This window comes from Anas platyrhynchos, chromosome 5, assembly GCF_047663525.1.
Source record: "Anas platyrhynchos isolate ZD024472 breed Pekin duck chromosome 5, IASCAAS_PekinDuck_T2T, whole genome shotgun sequence".
In the NCBI taxonomy this organism is placed as follows: domain Eukaryota; kingdom Metazoa; phylum Chordata; class Aves; order Anseriformes; family Anatidae; genus Anas; species Anas platyrhynchos.
Window position 1 is genome coordinate 66,951,330 of NC_092591.1, and position 18,676 is coordinate 66,970,005.

The window sequence follows — 18,676 nt, forward strand, 5'->3', positions numbered from 1 at the left end:
CTGGGGAGTTCACTTGTACCCAAAGCCTTCCTCTGGGGGCACTTTTGGATGGGCGAAAAGGGCTCGGAGAGCGTTTTCTAGGGATTGATTTTTCAGTCATCTCCCGTTGCGGCTAGGGCTAAATTTAGACTTGCGGTGAAAGAGTGAACCCGGAGGCTCCAGTTGCATGTGGGGTTGCATAAAAGCTCCCCTGGGGAGTTCACTTTTACTCAAAGCCTTCCTTTGGGGGCACTTCTGGATGGGCAAAAGGGGCTCAGAAAGCGTTTTCTGGGGCCCGAGTTTTCAGTCGTCTCCCAAGCCGGCTCTGCGTATACATAGTGTTGCTCGGAAAGAGCGAACCCGGAGGGTCCAGTTGCATGTGGGGCTGCATAAAGGCTCCCCTGGGGAGTTCACTTGTACCCAAAGCCTTCCTTTGGGGGCATTTCTGGATGGGCGAATGGGTTTGTAACGCGTTTTCTGAGGCCCGATTTTTCAGTCGTCTTCCGTGCGGGCCAGGGTTATATTTAGGGTTGCTGTGAAAGAGCGAATACAGAGGGTCCAGTTGCATGTGGGGCTGCCTAAAGGCTCCCCTGGGGAGTTCACTTGTACCCAAAGCCTTCCTTTGGGGGCACTTTTGGATGGGCGAATTGGGCTCGGAATGCGATTTCTGAGGCCCGAGTTTTCAGTTCTCTCCAATGCCATCTAGGGTTATATTTAGTGTTGCTCGGAAACAGCGATCCCGGAGGGTCCAGTTGCATGTGGGGCTGCGTAAAGGCTCTACTGGGGAGTTCAGTTGTAACCAAAGCCTTCCTCTGGGGGCATTTCTGGATGGGCGAAAGGTGCTCGGAAAGCGTTTTCTGGGGCCCGAGTTTTCAGTCGTCTCCCAATCCGGCTAGGCGTATACTTATTGTTGCTCGGAAAGAGCGAACCCGGAGGGTCCAGTTGCATGTGAGGCTGCCTAAAGGCTCCCCTGGGGAGTTAACTTGTACCCAAAGCCTTCCTTTGGGGGCACTTCTGGATGGGCAAAAGGGGCTCGGAATGCGATTTCTGAGGCCCCAGTTTTCAGTTCTTTCCAATGCCACCTAGGGATATATTTAGTGTTGCTCGGAAAGAGCGAACCCGGAGGGTCCAGTTGCATGTGGGGCTGCCTAAAGGCTCCCCTGGGGAGTTCACTTGTACGCAAAGCCTTCCTTTGGGGGCACTTTTGTATGGGCGAATAGGGCTCGGAATGCACTTTCTGAGGCCCGAGTATTCAGTTCTCTCCAATGCCAGCTAGGGCTATATTTATGTTGCTCGGAAACAGCGAACCCGGAGGGTCCAGTTGCATGTGGCGCTGCCTAAAGGCTCCCCTGGGGAGTTCAGTTGTACCCAAAGCCTTCCTTTGGGGGCACTTCTGGATGGGCGAAAGGGGCTCGGAAAGCGTTTTCTGGGGCCCGAGTTTTCAGTCGTCTCCCATGCCGGCTAGGGCTATTCATAGTGTTGCTCGGAAAGAGCGAACCCGGAGGGTCCAATTGCATGTGGGGCTGCATAAAGGCTCCCCTGGGGAGTTCAGTTGTACCCAAAGCCTTCCTTTGGGGGCACTTTTGGATGGGCGAAAAGGGCTTGTAACACATTTTCTGGGGCCCGAGTTTTCAGTCTTCTCCCATTGTGGCTATGGCTATATTTAAGCTTGCTGTGAAAGAGTGAACCCGGAGGGTCCAGTTGCATGTGGGGCTGCATAAAGGCTCCCCTGGGGAGTTCACTTGTACTCAAAGCCTTCCTCTGGGGGCACTTTTGGATGGGCGAAAAGGGCTCGGAGAGCGTTTTCTGGGGCTTGATTTTTCAGTCATCTCCCTTTGCGGCTAGTGCTAAATTTAGACTTGCGGTGAAAGAGTGAACCCGGACGGTCCAGTTGCATGTGGGGTTGCATAAAAGCTCCCCTGGGGAGTTCACTTTTACTCAAAGCCTTCCTTTGGGGGCACTTTTGGAAGGGCGAAATGGGCTCAGAGAGCGTTTTCTGGAGCCCGATTTTTCAGTCTTCTCCCTTTGCGGCTAGGGCTATATTTAGGCTTGCGGTGAAAGAGTGAACCCGAACGGTCCAGTTGCATGTGGGGCTGCATAAAGGCTCTACTGGGGAGTTCAGTTGTACCCAAAGCCTTCCTTTGGGGGCACTTCTGGATGGGCAAAAGGGGCTCAGAAAGCGTTTTCTGGGGCCCGAGTTTTCAGTCGTCTCCCAAGCCGGCTCTGCGTATACATAGTGTTGCTCGGAAAGAGCGAACCCGGAGGGTCCAGTTGCATGTGGGGCTGCATAAAGGCTCCCCTGGGGAGTTCACTTGTACCCAAAGCCTTCCTTTGGGGGCATTTCTGGATGGGCGAATGGGTTTGTAACGCGTTTTCTGAGGCCCGATTTTTCAGTCGTCTTCCGTGCGGGCCAGGGTTATATTTAGGGTTGCTGTGAAAGAGCGAATACAGAGGGTCCAGTTGCATGTGGGGCTGCCTAAAGGCTCCCCTGGGGAGTTCACTTGTACCCAAAGCCTTCCTTTGGGGGCACTTTTGGATGGGCGAATTGGGCTCGGAATGCGATTTCTGAGGCCCGAGTTTTCAGTTCTCTCCAATGCCATCTAGGGTTATATTTAGTGTTGCTCGGAAACAGCGATCCCGGAGGGTCCAGTTGCATGTGGGGCTGCGTAAAGGCTCTACTGGGGAGTTCAGTTGTAACCAAAGCCTTCCTCTGGGGGCATTTCTGGATGGGCGAAAGGTGCTCGGAAAGCGTTTTCTGGGGCCCGAGTTTTCAGTCGTCTCCCAAGCCGGCTAGGCGTATACTTATTGTTGCTCGGAAAGAGCGAACCCGGAGGGTCCAGTTGCATGTGAGGCTGCCTAAAGGCTCCCCTGGGGAGTTAACTTGTACCCAAAGCCTTCCTTTGGGGGCACTTCTGGATGGGCAAAAGGGGCTCGGAATGCGATTTCTGAGGCCCCAGTTTTCAGTTCTTTCCAATGCCACCTAGGGATATATTTAGTGTTGCTCGGAAAGAGCGAACCCGGAGGGTCCAGTTGCATGTGGGGCTGCCTAAAGGCTCCCCTGGGGAGTTCACTTGTACGCAAAGCCTTCCTTTGGGGGCACTTTTGTATGGGCGAATAGGGCTCGGAATGCACTTTCTGAGGCCCGAGTATTCAGTTCTCTCCAATGCCAGCTAGGGCTATATTTATGTTGCTCGGAAACAGCGAACCCGGAGGGTCCAGTTGCATGTGGCGCTGCCTAAAGGCTCCCCTGGGGAGTTCAGTTGTACCCAAAGCCTTCCTTTGGGGGCACTTCTGGATGGGCGAAAGGGGCTCGGAAAGCGTTTTCTGGGGCCCGAGTTTTCAGTCGTCTCCCATGCCGGCTAGGGCTATTCATAGTGTTGCTCGGAAAGAGCGAACCCGGAGGGTCCAATTGCATGTGGGGCTGCATAAAGGCTCCCCTGGGGAGTTCAGTTGTACCCAAAGCCTTCCTTTGGGGGCACTTTTGGATGGGCGAAAAGGGCTTGTAACACATTTTCTGGGGCCCGAGTTTTCAGTCTTCTCCCATTGTGGCTATGGCTATATTTAAGCTTGCTGTGAAAGAGTGAACCCGGAGGGTCCAGTTGCATGTGGGGCTGCATAAAGGCTCCCCTGGGGAGTTCACTTGTACTCAAAGCCTTCCTCTGGGGGCACTTTTGGATGGGCGAAAAGGGCTCGGAGTGCGTTTTCTGGGGCTTGATTTTTCAGTCATCTCCCTTTGCGGCTAGTGCTAAATTTAGACTTGCGGTGAAAGAGTGAACCCGGACGGTCCAGTTGCATGTGGGGTTGCATAAAAGCTCCCCTGGGGAGTTCACTTTTACTCAAAGCCTTCCTTTGGGGGCACTTTTGGAAGGGCGAAATGGGCTCAGAGAGCGTTTTCTGGAGCCCGATTTTTCAGTCTTCTCCCTTTGCGGCTAGGGCTATATTTAGGCTTGCGGTGAAAGAGTGAACCCGAACGGTCCAGTTGCATGTGGGGCTGCATAAAGGCTCTACTGGGGAGTTCAGTTGTACCCAAAGCCTTCCTTTGGGGGCACTTCTGGATGGGCAAAAGGGGCTCAGAAAGCGTTTTCTGGGGCCCGAGTTTTCAGTCGTCTCCCAAGCCGGCTCTGCGTATACATAGTGTTGCTCGGAAAGAGCGAACCCGGAGGGTCCAGTTGCATGTGGGGCTGCCTAAAGGCTCCCCTGGGGAGTTCAGTTGTACCCAAAGCCTTCCTTTGGGGGCATTTTTGGATGGGCGAATAGGGCTCGGAATGCGATTTCTGAGGCCAGAGTTTTCAGTTCTCTCCAATGCCAGCTAGGGCTATATTTATGTTGCTCGGAAAGAGCGAACCCAGAGGGTCCAGTTGCATGTGGGGCTGCCTAAAGGCTCTTCTGGGGAATTCAGTTGTACCCAAAGCCTTCCTTTGGGGGCACTTCTGGATGGGCGAATGGGTTTCGGAAAGCGTTTTCTGGGGCCGGAGTTTTCGGTCGTCTCCCAAGCCGGCTAGGCTTATACTTAGTGTTGCTCGGAAAGAGCAAACCCGGAGGGTCCAGTTGCATGTTGGGCAGCATAAAGGCTCCCCTGGGGAGTTCACTTGTACTCAAAGCCTTCCTCTGCGGGCACTTTTGGATGGGCGAAAGGGGCTCGGAGAGCGTTTTCTGGGACCCGATTTTTCAGCCTTCTCCCTTTACAGCTAGGGCTATATTTAGGCTTGCGGTGAAAGAGTGAACCCGGACGGTCCAGTTGCATGTGGGGATGCATAAAGGCTCCCCTGGGGACTTCACTTGTACGCAAAGCCTTCCTTTGGGGGCATTTCTGGATGGGCGAATGGGTTTCTAACGCGTTTTCTGAGTCCCGATTTTTCAGTCGTCTTCCATGCGGGCCAGGGTTATATTTAGGGTTGCTGTGAAAGAGCGAATACAGAGGGTCCAGTTGCATGTGGGGCTGCCTAAAGGCTCCCCTGGGGAGTTCACTTGTACCCAAAGCCTTCCTTTGGGGGCACTTTTGGATGGGCTATTAGGGCTCGGAATGCGATTTCTGAGGCCCGAGTTTTCAGTTCTCTCCAATGCCATCTAGGGATATATTTAGTGTTGCTCGGAAACAGCGATCCCGGAGGGTCCAGTTGCATGTGGGGCTGCGTAAAGGCTCTACTGGGGAGTTCAGTTGTACCCAAAGCCTTCCTTTGGGGGCACTTCTGGATGGGCGAATGGGGCTCGGAAAGCGTTTTCTGGGGCCCGAGTTTTCAGTCTTCTCCCATTGCAGCTAGGGAAATATTTAGGCTTCCCTTGAAAGAGTGAACCCGGGGGGTCCAGTTGCATGTGGGGCTGCATAAAGGCTCCCCTGGGGAGTTCACTTGTACCCAAAGCCTTCCTTTGGGGGCACTTCTGGATGGGCGAATGGGGCTTGTAACGCATTTTCGGGAGTCCGATTTTTCAGTCGTCTGCCATGCGGTCCAGGTTTATATTTAGGGTTGCTGTGAAAGAGCGAATAATGAGGGTCCAGTTGCATGTTGGGCTGCGTAAAGGCTACCCTGGGGAGTTCAGTTGTACCCAAGGCTTCCTTTGGGGGCACTTTTGGATTTGCGAAAGTGTCTTGTAAGTCGTTTTCTGGGGCCCGATTTTTCAGAGGTCTCCCATGCCGGCTAGGGTTATATTTAGTGTTGCTCGGAAAGAGCGAACCGGGAAGGTCCAGTTACATGTGGGGCTGCGTAAAGGCTCTCCTGGGGAGTTCAGTTGTACCCAAAGCCTTCCTTTGGGGGCACTTTTGGATGGTCGAAAGAGACTCGCAATGCGTTTTCTGAGGCCCGCTTTTTCAGTCTTCTCCCATTGCGCCGAGGGATATATTTAGGCTTGCTGTGAAAGAGTGAACGCGGAGGGTCCAATTGCATGTGGGGCTGCCTAAAGGCTCCCCTGGGGAGTTCACTTGTACCCAAAGCCTTCCTTTGGGGGCACTTCTGGATGGGCGAATAGGGCTCGGAATGCGATTTCTGAGGCCCGAGTTTTCAGTTCTCTCCAATGCCAGCTAGGGCTATATTTATGTTGCTCAGAAACAGCGAACCCGGAAGGTCCAGTTGCATGTGGGGCTGCATAAAGGCTCTCCTGGGGAGTTCAGTTGTACTCAAAGCCTTCCTTTGGGGGCACTTCTGGATGGGCGAATGGGGCTCGGAAAGCGTTTTCTGGGGCCCGAGTTTTCAGTCGTATCCCAAGCCGGCTAGGCTTATACTTAGTGTTGCTCGGAAAGAGCGAACCCGGAGGGTCCAGCTGCATGTGGGGCTGCCTAAAGGCTCTCCTGGGGAGTTCAGTTGTACCCAAAGCCTTCCTTTGGGGGCACTTTTGGATGGGCGAATGGGGCTTGTAACGCATTTTCTGTGGCCCGAGTTTTCAGTCTTCTCCCATTGCCGGCTAGGGATATATTTAGTCTTGCTGTGAAAGAGTGAACCCGGAGGGTCCAGTTGCATGTGGGGCTGCATAAAGGCTCCCCTGGGGAGTTCACTTGTACCCAAAGCCTTCCTCTGGGGGCACTTTTGGATGGGCGAAAAGGGCTCGGAGAGCGTTTTCTAGGGATTGATTTTTCAGTCATCTCCCGTTGCGGCTAGGGCTAAATTTAGACTTGCGGTGAAAGAGTGAACCCGGAGGCTCCAGTTGCATGTGGGGTTGCATAAAAGCTCCCCTGGGGAGTTCACTTTTACTCAAAGCCTTCCTTTGGGGGCACTTCTGGATGGGCAAAAGGGGCTCAGAAAGCGTTTTCTGGGGCCCGAGTTTTCAGTCGTCTCCCAAGCCGGCTCTGCGTATACATAGTGTTGCTCGGAAAGAGCGAACCCGGAGGGTCCAGTTGCATGTGGGGCTGCATAAAGGCTCCCCTGGGGAGTTCACTTGTACCCAAAGCCTTCCTTTGGGGGCATTTCTGGATGGGCGAATGGGTTTGTAACGCGTTTTCTGAGGCCCGATTTTTCAGTCGTCTTCCGTGCGGGCCAGGGTTATATTTAGGGTTGCTGTGAAAGAGCGAATACAGAGGGTCCAGTTGCATGTGGGGCTGCCTAAAGGCTCCCCTGGGGAGTTCACTTGTACCCAAAGCCTTCCTTTGGGGGCACTTTTGGATGGGCGAATTGGGCTCGGAATGCGATTTCTGAGGCCCGAGTTTTCAGTTCTCTCCAATGCCATCTAGGGTTATATTTAGTGTTGCTCGGAAACAGCGATCCCGGAGGGTCCAGTTGCATGTGGGGCTGCGTAAAGGCTCTACTGGGGAGTTCAGTTGTAACCAAAGCCTTCCTCTGGGGGCATTTCTGGATGGGCGAAAGGTGCTCGGAAAGCGTTTTCTGGGGCCCGAGTTTTCAGTCGTCTCCCAATCCGGCTAGGCGTATACTTATTGTTGCTCGGAAAGAGCGAACCCGGAGGGTCCAGTTGCATGTGAGGCTGCCTAAAGGCTCCCCTGGGGAGTTAACTTGTACCCAAAGCCTTCCTTTGGGGGCACTTCTGGATGGGCAAAAGGGGCTCGGAATGCGATTTCTGAGGCCCCAGTTTTCAGTTCTTTCCAATGCCACCTAGGGATATATTTAGTGTTGCTCGGAAAGAGCGAACCCGGAGGGTCCAGTTGCATGTGGGGCTGCCTAAAGGCTCCCCTGGGGAGTTCACTTGTACGCAAAGCCTTCCTTTGGGGGCACTTTTGTATGGGCGAATAGGGCTCGGAATGCACTTTCTGAGGCCCGAGTATTCAGTTCTCTCCAATGCCAGCTAGGGCTATATTTATGTTGCTCGGAAACAGCGAACCCGGAGGGTCCAGTTGCATGTGGCGCTGCCTAAAGGCTCCCCTGGGGAGTTCAGTTGTACCCAAAGCCTTCCTTTGGGGGCACTTCTGGATGGGCGAAAGGGGCTCGGAAAGCGTTTTCTGGGGCCCGAGTTTTCAGTCGTCTCCCATGCCGGCTAGGGCTATTCATAGTGTTGCTCGGAAAGAGCGAACCCGGAGGGTCCAATTGCATGTGGGGCTGCATAAAGGCTCCCCTGGGGAGTTCAGTTGTACCCAAAGCCTTCCTTTGGGGGCACTTTTGGATGGGCGAAAAGGGCTTGTAACACATTTTCTGGGGCCCGAGTTTTCAGTCTTCTCCCATTGTGGCTATGGCTATATTTAAGCTTGCTGTGAAAGAGTGAACCCGGAGGGTCCAGTTGCATGTGGGGCTGCATAAAGGCTCCCCTGGGGAGTTCACTTGTACTCAAAGCCTTCCTCTGCGGGCACTTTTGGATGGGCGAAAAGGGCTCGGAGAGCGTTTTCTGGGGCTTGATTTTTCAGTCATCTCCCTTTGCGGCTAGTGCTAAATTTAGACTTGCGGTGAAAGAGTGAACCCGGACGGTCCAGTTGCATGTGGGGTTGCATAAAAGCTCCCCTGGGGAGTTCACTTTTACTCAAAGCCTTCCTTTGGGGGCACTTTTGGAAGGGCGAAATGGGCTCAGAGAGCGTTTTCTGGAGCCCGATTTTTCAGTCTTCTCCCTTTGCGGCTAGGGCTATATTTAGGCTTGCGGTGAAAGAGTGAACCCGAACGGTCCAGTTGCATGTGGGGCTGCATAAAGGCTCTACTGGGGAGTTCAGTTGTACCCAAAGCCTTCCTTTGGGGGCACTTCTGGATGGGCAAAAGGGGCTCAGAAAGCGTTTTCTGGGGCCCGAGTTTTCAGTCGTCTCCCAAGCCGGCTCTGCGTATACATAGTGTTGCTCGGAAAGAGCGAACCCGGAGGGTCCAGTTGCATGTGGGGCTGCATAAAGGCTCCCCTGGGGAGTTCACTTGTACCCAAAGCCTTCCTTTGGGGGCATTTCTGGATGGGCGAATGGGTTTGTAACGCGTTTTCTGAGGCCCGATTTTTCAGTCGTCTTCCGTGCGGGCCAGGGTTATATTTAGGGTTGCTGTGAAAGAGCGAATACAGAGGGTCCAGTTGCATGTGGGGCTGCCTAAAGGCTCCCCTGGGGAGTTCACTTGTACCCAAAGCCTTCCTTTGGGGGCACTTCTGGATGGGCGAATGGGGCTTGTAACGCATTTTCGTGGGTCCGATTTTTCAGTCGTCTGCCATGCGGTCCAGGGTTATATTTAGGGTTGCTGTGAAAGAGCGAATAATGAGGGTCCAGTTGCATGTTGGGCTGCGTAAAGGCTACCCTGGGGAGTTCAGTTGTACCCAAGGCTTCCTTTGGGGGCACTTTTGGATTTGCGAAAGTGTCTTGTAAGTCGTTTTCTGGGGCCCGATTTTTCAGAGGTCTCCCATGCCGGCTAGGGTTATATTTAGTGTTGCTCGGAAAGAGCGAACCGGGAAGGTCCAGTTACATGTGGGGCTGCGTAAAGGCTCTCCTGGGGAGTTCAGTTGTACCCAAAGCCTTCCTTTGGGGGCACTTTTGGATGGTCGAAAGAGACTCGCAATGCGTTTTCTGAGGCCCGCTTTTTCAGTCTTCTCCCATTGCGCCGAGGGATATATTTAGGCTTGCTGTGAAAGAGTGAACGCGGAGGGTCCAATTGCATGTGGGGCTGCCTAAAGGCTCCCCTGGGGAGTTCACTTGTACCCAAAGCCTTCCTCTGGGGGCACTTTTGGATGGGCGAAAAGGGCTCGGAGAGCGTTTTCTAGGGATTGATTTTTCAGTCATCTCCCGTTGCGGCTAGGGCTAAATTTAGACTTGCGGTGAAAGAGTGAACCCGGAGGCTCCAGTTGCATGTGGGGTTGCATAAAAGCTCCCCTGGGGAGTTCACTTTTACTCAAAGCCTTCCTTTGGGGGCACTTCTGGATGGGCAAAAGGGGCTCAGAAAGCGTTTTCTGGGGCCCGAGTTTTCAGTCGTCTCCCAAGCCGGCTCTGCGTATACATAGTGTTGCTCGGAAAGAGCGAACCCGGAGGGTCCAGTTGCATGTGGGGCTGCATAAAGGCTCCCCTGGGGAGTTCACTTGTACCCAAAGCCTTCCTTTGGGGGCATTTCTGGATGGGCGAATGGGTTTGTAACGCGTTTTCTGAGGCCCGATTTTTCAGTCGTCTTCCGTGCGGGCCAGGGTTATATTTAGGGTTGCTGTGAAAGAGCGAATACAGAGGGTCCAGTTGCATGTGGGGCTGCCTAAAGGCTCCCCTGGGGAGTTCACTTGTACCCAAAGCCTTCCTTTGGGGGCACTTTTGGATGGGCGAATTGGGCTCGGAATGCGATTTCTGAGGCCCGAGTTTTCAGTTCTCTCCAATGCCATCTAGGGTTATATTTAGTGTTGCTCGGAAACAGCGATCCCGGAGGGTCCAGTTGCATGTGGGGCTGCGTAAAGGCTCTACTGGGGAGTTCAGTTGTAACCAAAGCCTTCCTCTGGGGGCATTTCTGGATGGGCGAAAGGTGCTCGGAAAGCGTTTTCTGGGGCCCGAGTTTTCAGTCGTCTCCCAAGCCGGCTAGGCGTATACTTATTGTTGCTCGGAAAGAGCGAACCCGGAGGGTCCAGTTGCATGTGAGGCTGCCTAAAGGCTCCCCTGGGGAGTTAACTTGTACCCAAAGCCTTCCTTTGGGGGCACTTCTGGATGGGCAAAAGGGGCTCGGAATGCGATTTCTGAGGCCCCAGTTTTCAGTTCTTTCCAATGCCACCTAGGGATATATTTAGTGTTGCTCGGAAAGAGCGAACCCGGAGGGTCCAGTTGCATGTGGGGCTGCCTAAAGGCTCCCCTGGGGAGTTCACTTGTACGCAAAGCCTTCCTTTGGGGGCACTTTTGTATGGGCGAATAGGGCTCGGAATGCACTTTCTGAGGCCCGAGTATTCAGTTCTCTCCAATGCCAGCTAGGGCTATATTTATGTTGCTCGGAAACAGCGAACCCGGAGGGTCCAGTTGCATGTGGCGCTGCCTAAAGGCTCCCCTGGGGAGTTCAGTTGTACCCAAAGCCTTCCTTTGGGGGCACTTCTGGATGGGCGAAAGGGGCTCGGAAAGCGTTTTCTGGGGCCCGAGTTTTCAGTCGTCTCCCATGCCGGCTAGGGCTATTCATAGTGTTGCTCGGAAAGAGCGAACCCGGAGGGTCAAATTGCATGTGGGGCTGCATAAAGGCTCCCCTGGGGAGTTCAGTTGTACCCAAAGCCTTCCTTTGGGGGCACTTTTGGATGGGCGAAAAGGGCTTGTAACACATTTTCTGGGGCCCGAGTTTTCAGTCTTCTCCCATTGTGGCTATGGCTATATTTAAGCTTGCTGTGAAAGAGTGAACCCGGAGGGTCCAGTTGCATGTGGGGCTGCATAAAGGCTCCCCTGGGGAGTTCACTTGTACTCAAAGCCTTCCTCTGGGGGCACTTTTGGATGGGCGAAATGGGCTCAGAGAGCGTTTTCTGGAGCCCGATTTTTCAGTCTTCTCCCTTTGCGGCTAGGGCTATATTTAGGCTTGCGGTGAAAGAGTGAACCCGAACGGTCCAGTTGCATGTGGGGCTGCATAAAGGCTCTACTGGGGAGTTCAGTTGTACCCAAAGCCTTCCTTTGGGGGCACTTCTGGATGGGCAAAAGGGGCTCAGAAAGCGTTTTCTGGGGCCCGAGTTTTCAGTCGTCTCCCAAGCCGGCTCTGCGTATACATAGTGTTGCTCGGAAAGAGCGAACCCGGAGGGTCCAGTTGCATGTGGGGCTGCATAAAGGCTCCCCTGGGGAGTTCACTTGTACCCAAAGCCTTCCTTTGGGGGCATTTCTGGATGGGCGAATGGGTTTGTAACGCGTTTTCTGAGGCCCGATTTTTCAGTCGTCTTCCGTGCGGGCCAGGGTTATATTTAGGGTTGCTGTGAAAGAGCGAATACAGAGGGTCCAGTTGCATGTGGGGCTGCCTAAAGGCTCCCCTGGGGAGTTCACTTGTACCCAAAGCCTTCCTTTGGGGGCACTTTTGGATGGGCGAATTGGGCTCGGAATGCGATTTCTGAGGCCCGAGTTTTCAGTTCTCTCCAATGCCATCTAGGGTTATATTTAGTGTTGCTCGGAAACAGCGATCCCGGAGGGTCCAGTTGCATGTGGGGCTGCGTAAAGGCTCTACTGGGGAGTTCAGTTGTAACCAAAGCCTTCCTCTGGGGGCATTTCTGGATGGGCGAAAGGTGCTCGGAAAGCGTTTTCTGGGGCCCGAGTTTTCAGTCGTCTCCCAAGCCGGCTAGGCGTATACTTATTGTTGCTCGGAAAGAGCGAACCCGGAGGGTCCAGTTGCATGTGAGGCTGCCTAAAGGCTCCCCTGGGGAGTTAACTTGTACCCAAAGCCTTCCTTTGGGGGCACTTCTGGATGGGCAAAAGGGGCTCGGAATGCGATTTCTGAGGCCCCAGTTTTCAGTTCTTTCCAATGCCACCTAGGGATATATTTAGTGTTGCTCGGAAAGAGCGAACCCGGAGGGTCCAGTTGCATGTGGGGCTGCCTAAAGGCTCCCCTGGGGAGTTCACTTGTACGCAAAGCCTTCCTTTGGGGGCACTTTTGTATGGGCGAATAGGGCTCGGAATGCACTTTCTGAGGCCCGAGTATTCAGTTCTCTCCAATGCCAGCTAGGGCTATATTTATGTTGCTCGGAAACAGCGAACCCGGAGGGTCCAGTTGCATGTGGCGCTGCCTAAAGGCTCCCCTGGGGAGTTCAGTTGTACCCAAAGCCTTCCTTTGGGGGCACTTCTGGATGGGCGAAAGGGGCTCGGAAAGCGTTTTCTGGGGCCCGAGTTTTCAGTCGTCTCCCATGCCGGCTAGGGCTATTCATAGTGTTGCTCGGAAAGAGCGAACCCGGAGGGTCCAATTGCATGTGGGGCTGCATAAAGGCTCCCCTGGGGAGTTCAGTTGTACCCAAAGCCTTCCTTTGGGGGCACTTTTGGATGGGCGAAAAGGGCTTGTAACACATTTTCTGGGGCCCGAGTTTTCAGTCTTCTCCCATTGTGGCTATGGCTATATTTAAGCTTGCTGTGAAAGAGTGAACCCGGAGGGTCCAGTTGCATGTGGGGCTGCATAAAGGCTCCCCTGGGGAGTTCACTTGTACTCAAAGCCTTCCTCTGGGGGCACTTTTGGATGGGCGAAAAGGGCTCGGAGAGCGTTTTCTGGGGCTTGATTTTTCAGTCATCTCCCTTTGCGGCTAGTGCTAAATTTAGACTTGCGGTGAAAGAGTGAACCCGGACGGTCCAGTTGCATGTGGGGTTGCATAAAAGCTCCCCTGGGGAGTTCACTTTTACTCAAAGCCTTCCTTTGGGGGCACTTTTGGAAGGGCGAAATGGGCTCAGAGAGCGTTTTCTGGAGCCCGATTTTTCAGTCTTCTCCCTTTGCGGCTAGGGCTATATTTAGGCTTGCGGTGAAAGAGTGAACCCGAACGGTCCAGTTGCATGTGGGGCTGCATAAAGGCTCTACTGGGGAGTTCAGTTGTACCCAAAGCCTTCCTTTGGGGGCACTTCTGGATGGGCAAAAGGGGCTCAGAAAGCGTTTTCTGGGGCCCGAGTTTTCAGTCGTCTCCCAAGCCGGCTCTGCGTATACATAGTGTTGCTCGGAAAGAGCGAACCCGGAGGGTCCAGTTGCATGTGGGGCTGCCTAAAGGCTCCCCTGGGGAGTTCAGTTGTACCCAAAGCCTTCCTTTGGGGGCATTTTTGGATGGGCGAATTGGGCTCGGAATGCGATTTCTGAGGCCAGAGTTTTCAGTTCTCTCCAATGCCAGCTAGGGCTATATTTATGTTGCTCGGAAAGAGCGAACCCAGAGGGTCCAGTTGCATGTGGGGCTGCCTAAAGGCTCTTCTGGGGAATTCAGTTGTACCCAAAGCCTTCCTTTGGGGGCACTTCTGGATGGGCGAATGGGTTTCGGAAAGCGTTTTCTGGGGCCGGAGTTTTCGGTCGTCTCCCAAGCCGGCTAGGCTTATACTTAGTGTTGCTCGGAAAGAGCAAACCCGGAGGGTCCAGTTGCATGTTGGGCAGCATAAAGGCTCCCCTGGGGAGTTCACTTGTACTCAAAGCCTTCCTCTGCGGGCACTTTTGGATGGGCGAAAGGGGCTCGGAGAGCGTTTTCTGGGACCCGATTTTTCAGCCTTCTCCCTTTACAGCTAGGGCTATATTTAGGCTTGCGGTGAAAGAGTGAACCCGGACGGTCCAGTTGCATGTGGGGATGCATAAAGGCTCCCCTGGGGACTTCACTTGTACGCAAAGCCTTCCTTTGGGGGCATTTCTGGATGGGCGAATGGGTTTCTAACGCGTTTTCTGAGTCCCGATTTTTCAGTCGTCTTCCATGCGGGCCAGGGTTATATTTAGGGTTGCTGTGAAAGAGCGAATACAGAGGGTCCAGTTGCATGTGGGGCTGCCTAAAGGCTCCCCTGGGGAGTTCACTTGTACCCAAAGCCTTCCTTTGGGGGCACTTTTGGATGGGCTATTAGGGCTCGGAATGCGATTTCTGAGGCGCGAGTTTTCAGTCTTCTCCCATTGCAGCTAGGGCTATATTTAGGCTTCCCTTGAAAGAGTGAACCCGGGGGGTCCAGTTGCATGTGGGGCTGCATAAAGGCTCCCCTGGGGAGTTCACTTGTACCCAAAGCCTTCCTTTGGGGGCACTTCTGGATGGGCGAATGGGGCTTGTAACGCATTTTCGTGGGTCCGATTTTTCAGTCGTCTGCCATGCGGTCCAGGGTTATATTTAGGGTTGCTGTGAAAGAGCGAATAATGAGGGTCCAGTTGCATGTTGGGCTGCGTAAAGGCTACCCTGGGGAGTTCAGTTGTACCCAAGGCTTCCTTTGGGGGCACTTTTGGATTTGCGAAAGTGTCTTGTAAGTCGTTTTCTGGGGCCCGATTTTTCAGAGGTCTCCCATGCCGGCTAGGGTTATATTTAGTGTTGCTCGGAAAGAGCGAACCGGGAAGGTCCAGTTACATGTGGGGCTGCGTAAAGGCTCTCCTGGGGAGTTCAGTTGTACCCAAAGCCTTCCTTTGGGGGCACTTTTGGATGGTCGAAAGAGACTCGCAATGCGTTTTCTGAGGCCCGCTTTTTCAGTCTTCTCCCATTGCGCCGAGGGATATATTTAGGCTTGCTGTGAAAGAGTGAACGCGGAGGGTCCAATTGCATGTGGGGCTGCCTAAAGGCTCCCCTGGGGAGTTCACTTGTACCCAAAGCCTTCCTTTGGGGGCACTTCTGGATGGGCGAATAGGGCTCGGAATGCGATTTCTGAGGCCCGAGTTTTCAGTTCTCTCCAATGCCAGCTAGGGCTATATTTATGTTGCTCAGAAACAGCGAACCCGGAAGGTCCAGTTGCATGTGGGGCTGCATAAAGGCTCTCCTGGGGAGTTCAGTTGTACTCAAAGCCTTCCTTTGGGGGCACTTCTGGATGGGCGAATGGGGCTCGGAAAGCGTTTTCTGGGGCCCGAGTTTTCAGTCGTATCCCAAGCCGGCTAGGCTTATACTTAGTGTTGCTCGGAAAGAGCGAACCCGGAGGGTCCAGCTGCATGTGGGGCTGCCTAAAGGCTCTCCTGGGGAGTTCAGTTGTACCCAAAGCCTTCCTTTGGGGGCACTTTTGGATGGGCGAATGGGGCTTGTAACGCATTTTCTGTGGCCCGAGTTTTCAGTCTTCTCCCATTGCCGGCTAGGGATATATTTAGTCTTGCTGTGAAAGAGTGAACCCGGAGGGTCCAGTTGCATGTGGGGCTGCATAAAGGCTCCCCTGGGGAGTTCACTTGTACTCAAAGCCTTCCTCTGGGGGCACTTTTGGATGGGCGAAAAGGGCTCGGAGAGCGTTTTCTAGGGATTGATTTTTCAGTCATCTCCCGTTGCGGCTAGGGCTAAATTTAGACTTGCGGTGAAAGAGTGAACCCGGAGGCTCCAGTTGCATGTGGGGTTGCATAAAAGCTCCCCTGGGGAGTTCACTTTTACTCAAAGCCTTCCTTTGGGGGCACTTCTGGATGGGCAAAAGGGGCTCAGAAAGCGTTTTCTGGGGCCCGAGTTTTCAGTCGTCTCCCAAGCCGGCTCTGCGTATACATAGTGTTGCTCGGAAAGAGCGAACCCGGAGGGTCCAGTTGCATGTGGGGCTGCATAAAGGCTCCCCTGGGGAGTTCACTTGTACCCAAAGCCTTCCTTTGGGGGCATTTCTGGATGGGCGAATGGGTTTGTAACGCGTTTTCTGAGGCCCGATTTTTCAGTCGTCTTCCGTGCGGGCCAGGGTTATATTTAGGGTTGCTGTGAAAGAGCGAATACAGAGGGTCCAGTTGCATGTGGGGCTGCCTAAAGGCTCCCCTGGGGAGTTCACTTGTACCCAAAGCCTTCCTTTGGGGGCACTTTTGGATGGGCGAATTGGGCTCGGAATGCGATTTCTGAGGCCCGAGTTTTCAGTTCTCTCCAATGCCATCTAGGGTTATATTTAGTGTTGCTCGGAAACAGCGATCCCGGAGGGTCCAGTTGCATGTGGGGCTGCGTAAAGGCTCTACTGGGGAGTTCAGTTGTAACCAAAGCCTTCCTCTGGGGGCATTTCTGGATGGGCGAAAGGTGCTCGGAAAGCGTTTTCTGGGGCCCGAGTTTTCAGTCGTCTCCCAAGCCGGCTAGGCGTATACTTATTGTTGCTCGGAAAGAGCGAACCCGGAGGGTCCAGTTGCATGTGAGGCTGCCTAAAGGCTCCCCTGGGGAGTTAACTTGTACCCAAAGCCTTCCTTTGGGGGCACTTCTGGATGGGCAAAAGGGGCTCGGAATGCGATTTCTGAGGCCCCAGTTTTCAGTTCTTTCCAATGCCACCTAGGGATATATTTAGTGTTGCTCGGAAAGAGCGAACCCGGAGGGTCCAGTTGCATGTGGGGCTGCCTAAAGGCTCCCCTGGGGAGTTCACTTGTACGCAAAGCCTTCCTTTGGGGGCACTTTTGTATGGGCGAATAGGGCTCGGAATGCACTTTCTGAGGCCCGAGTATTCAGTTCTCTCCAATGCCAGCTAGGGCTATATTTATGTTGCTCGGAAACAGCGAACCCGGAGGGTCCAGTTGCATGTGGGGCTGCCTAAAGGCTCCCCTGGGGAGTTCAGTTGTACCCAAAGCCTTCCTTTGGGGGCACTTCTGGATGGGCGAAAGGGGCTCGGAAAGCGTTTTCTGGGGCCCGAGTTTTCAGTCGTCTCCCATGCCGGCTAGGGCTATGTTTAGTGTTGCTTGGAAAGAGCGAACCCGGAGGGTCCAGTTGCATGTGGGGCTGCCTAAAGGCTCCCCTGGGGAGTTCAGTTGTACCCAAAGCCTTCCTTTGGGGGCACTTTTGGATGGGCGAAAAGGGCTTGTAACACATTTTCTGGGGCCCGAGTTTTCAGTCTTCTCCCATTGTGGCTATGGCTATATTTAAGCTTGCTGTGAAATAGTGAACCCGGAGGGTCCAGTTGCATGTGGGGCTGCATAAAGGCTCCCCTGGGGAGTTCACTTGTACTCAAAGCCTTCCTCTGGGGGCACTTTTGGATGGGCGAAAAGGGCTCGGAGAGCGTTTTCTGGGGCTTGATTTTTCAGTCATCTCCCTTTGCGGCTAGTGCTAAATTTAGACTTGCGGTGAAAGAGTGAACCCGGACGGTCCAGTTGCATGTGGGGTTGCATAAAAGCTCCCCTGGGGAGTTCACTTTTACTCAAAGCCTTCCTTTGGGGGCACTTTTGGAAGGGCGAAATGGGCTCAGAGAGCGTTTTCTGGAGCCCGATTTTTCAGTCTTCTCCCTTTGCGGCTAGGGCTATATTTAGGCTTGCGGTGAAAGAGTGAACCCGGACGGTCCAGTTGCATGTGGGGCTGCATAAAGGCTCTACTGGGGAGTTCAGTTGTACCCAAAGCCTTCCTTTGGGGGCACTTCTGGATGGGCAAAAGGGGCTCAGAAAGCGTTTTCTGGGGCCCGAGTTTTCAGTCGTCTCCCAAGCCGGCTCTGCGTATACATAGTGTTGCTCGGAAAGAGCGAACCCGGAGGGTCCAGTTGCATGTGGGGCTGCCTAAAGGCTCCCCTGGGGAGTTCAGTTGTACCCAAAGCCTTCCTTTGGGGGCATTTTTGGATGGGCGAATTGGGCTCGGAATGCGATTTCTGAGGCCAGAGTTTTCAGTTCTCTCCAATGCCAGCTAGGGCTATATTTATGTTGCTCGGAAAGAGCGAACCCAGAGGGTCCAGTTGCATGTGGGGCTGCCTAAAGGCTCTTCTGGGGAATTCAGTTGTACCCAAAGCCTTCCTTTGGGGGCACTTCTGGATGGGCGAATGGGTTTCGGAAAGCGTTTTCTGGGGCCGGAGTTTTCGGTCGTCTCCCAAGCCGGCTAGGCTTATACTTAGTGTTGCTCGGAAAGAGCAAACCCGGAGGGTCCAGTTGCATGTTGGGCAGCATAAAGGCTCCCCTGGGGAGTTCACTTGTACTCAAAGCCTTCCTCTGCGGGCACTTTTGGATGGGCGAAAGGGGCTCGGAGAGCGTTTTCTGGGACCCGATTTTTCAGCCTTCTCCCTTTACAGCTAGGGCTATATTTAGGCTTGCGGTGAAAGAGTGAACCCGGACGGTCCAGTTGCATGTGGGGATGCATAAAGGCTCCCCTGGGGACTTCACTTGTACGCAAAGCCTTCCTTTGGGGGCATTTCTGGATGGGCGAATGGGTTTCTAACGCGTTTTCTGAGTCCCGATTTTTCAGTCGTCTTCCATGCGGGCCAGGGTTATATTTAGGGTTGCTGTGAAAGAGTGAATACAGAGGGTCCAGTTGCATGTGGGGCTGCCTAAAGGCTCCCCTGGGGAGTTCACTTGTACCCAAAGCCTTCCTTTGGGGGCACTTTTGGATGGGCTATTAGGGCTCGGAATGCGATTTC